The sequence below is a fragment of the Cydia splendana genome, chromosome 9 (genome assembly GCF_910591565.1).
Source record: "Cydia splendana chromosome 9, ilCydSple1.2, whole genome shotgun sequence".
Lineage (NCBI taxonomy): Eukaryota > Metazoa > Arthropoda > Insecta > Lepidoptera > Tortricidae > Cydia > Cydia splendana.
Genome location: NC_085968.1, coordinates 8,273,183 through 8,276,433, shown reverse-complemented (window position 1 = coordinate 8,276,433; position 3,251 = coordinate 8,273,183).

Sequence of the window (3,251 nt, the reverse complement as noted above, 5' to 3'; positions counted from 1 at the left end):
ACTATTTTTGGGTTTACAATTATTATTTTGGTGTCATTTTATTTAATAGGATAGCAAGATGTAAAAATTTGGTTATCATTTCACATTAAAATGGGGTTTGAAATTTGGTAATCATTTACAATTTTTGGGATAATAATGATTAGTTTGGTGTCATTTCCTTTAATAGAATAGTAAAATGTAATAAAATTGGTAATCATTTCACATTAAAATGGTGTTATAATTTTGGTGATCGTTTATTATTTTAGGGTGGTAAAGTAGATTTTTTTGGTATTAAATTTTATTAAATCTGGTGATCAGTTAAATAGCAGCCTTTCTTTTGTAATGTTTTACATTTAATTTTTTCTCGCTATGGTCAAGGACGTCATGGTAATGTTTTTTTATTATTTATTCCGTGTACGATATGATTATGATTATAATTATTATGATTACGACTTTAATTTTAACGTTAGAAATTTTTGACCAATCAAAAATAATAAATACATTAATTATTAGGTATTACCTACACCTGCCTTTTTCTAATATTCGTATTCGTATTCGTTGCATCACTCATATAATGTCTACCTATTTTTTACGCAATTTACACATATAAATTCGAATGGTAGAAGTACAATTTATATAGTTATTCAGTCCTCTTGTAGCTGTGGTCTTGTCCATTGCACACGCGTTTTTAAGTACGACTGTAAAAAAAAGGCACTGGTTTTGGAGAAAACAAAATGTAATGTGTCAGTCATTTTAAATAGACAAAATAGTAGCAAAAACCATAAACAAAATATGTAAAAAGATAAAATTATAAAAAAGGTTGTGCAAATGTGCAGTCTTGCACACCCGTGTTGAATGACGAACTGTAAAGACGTTATTTTCATAAACACGACGAGTGGCTTCGCGTGCGCCTCAGGCGACTTGATAAGTCCATGTGCACACTGTATGCTATACACGTACTAGAAATGTTATTGTTCAATAATCTTTAAAAAATAACCGACTGCAAAAAGGATGATATTATGCTTTTAAATGCGCTAGTAACTGATATGTTTGAAGTCAGCGCCAAGCCAAATCTTGAAAACGTCAACATACTGTCAAACCGAGTGCTAACCCTGGTGGTCAAATTTTGCGCATCGGGTAATTTCAAAATTTTAATGTCTGGATCTGAATCCATCAAAATTTGAGGAGTTTCCTCAATTTCTCAAGGAACCCGTCACCAGAAATGGACCTACACAAATGTTCCTTAAAAACCTTACTTAGAAGAAAAATCGCCAAACGTGAAATACGCGTCGCTGAAGAGTTCCGTTCTAGCAGTTTCACTTCATCAAAAGCTACTTTTATAATGAAAGTGCTTGGTTTGTTGATAATTTTGACAAATGAGACCAACTACATATGTATAATATATTACTTTCAAACAAAAAAATTAACTATTTTAGCCATGCCGTTTCATCGCCGTCGATAATTTCGCCTAGCTTATATAATACTCAATCATAATCTTAGGGGCGGCCAATATTTTAGGTAGATCTTTATCGATCATTCCGCGATGCAGCCCTGATGTACCTCTGATTGCCTCGCCCGCGATAGCGGCTAACTTCATAAATTACTCAAAATGGCGGGCGTAATGAAATATTTTAATAATATACGCGTATGAAAGTTTCATTTAGATGCGGTGGGCCAATATAAGTAATCACCCTTACACTATAAAGCTGGCGTTACACTTGTATGTTTTACATGCGCAATAGGAAACCAAATAATTTCTAAAATATACTTACATAAATGTAGATTACTCTTTTTGAGTAGCAGTAGTGTTTTTGTAATAGTAACGTAAGTAAGTATAACCTAGTAGTAGTATGGTATTTTCGGAGTAGTGGTACCTACTGTGTCTCACAATCTCTTTGTTTGGCCGAATAAGGGTAAATAGAGGGAGCGTGTAAACTACGTCACGGCGCGTCTCGTGGCCCAAAGGTGAGAGCACTCAAATCACCTTGTTACGCGCGCAACTACTGGAATACGAACGCAGTCAGTTAATCATTAAAAGTTCGTACGGATTTTAATTGACTGTATTTTTAGACGAATTTGACCCATACTTACCGTATGAGGTGATTAGGGTTCGCGGGGAGAGTTGGGTTATGAATGGGGAGAGAAGGAATGAAAGGGGGGTGAGATGGGATTTTAAGGCGACTGCTACAAAAATAATGTAATCCAATTGAAAATGGAGCTATAGTAATACTCATAATAAAAAAAATCGATCCAACAATCTTCCAAAATCACCTTTGTATGAAAACCCAACTCAGGGAGGAGGTGGGATTTGCTGTTTATCGTCAAAGTTGTGAAATGGAACTACCCAAATAAAATACAAACGTCCGGAACACTTATTATATACACCATTCAGTTTGCATATGTAAAAATAAAATGTTATCGAAGTTTGAATGTCAGTTTTGCACCTACTCACCCCATTTTACGGTACTTACTTAGGCATTTTTATAGTTTGCATGGAATGGACTCAAAATACTTTGAATGAAATCATCGAAGCAAAATGGCTGCCAAAGCTAACTGTAAATCTTCATCTAAAGGTACCAATGTCAATTTCAAATGTTAAATGATCACTCCGTGGACCTTATCTAGTGTAACCTTTTATAACTAGTCCAATTTAACCCTTAACCGTTGCAGATGTAGTGCATCATTATTTTCCATCGTATTTTCACAGCAACGTAGGAACGTCTCTTGCTATTTCAGTCAGTCTCGGTACAAAAAGTACTGAGGTTGATTGAAGTAGCATGACAAATACGAACATTTCCGAGAAAATACGATGGAAAACAATTATGCACTACATCTGTAGGTACGTAGTAGCGTAGTGTGTTAAACATATAGTGTAGGTATGTGTACTGGTGACTGCTTGTAACGAAAAGAACCTGAGCCGGAGGTGGTAAAAGGTGTGTACAATTGTACACTTAATTCGCGCATTAACAAGAAGTATCCATAAACGCAGAATTAAACCCCGTCCATCTGAACTCACAGCAATTGAAGCATCAAGCAGCCAGCAGCGAGTTTCCATCGACTTTTTCCCTTAGTACCCCCAGTGCTATAACTCGCCGGTTATATTTACTCCGGGGCGCGAACGAAATAAACCACGCGACTTGGTTTGGCGGCCGAGAGCACTGTAGGTGTACGTGGTAACGCCACATTCTGGGTTACGGTATTTGAACATTTTTAGCCATTTCTGTATGAGGATGACCTCAGTTTTTATATTTACTATTACTATCAGCCGGCGC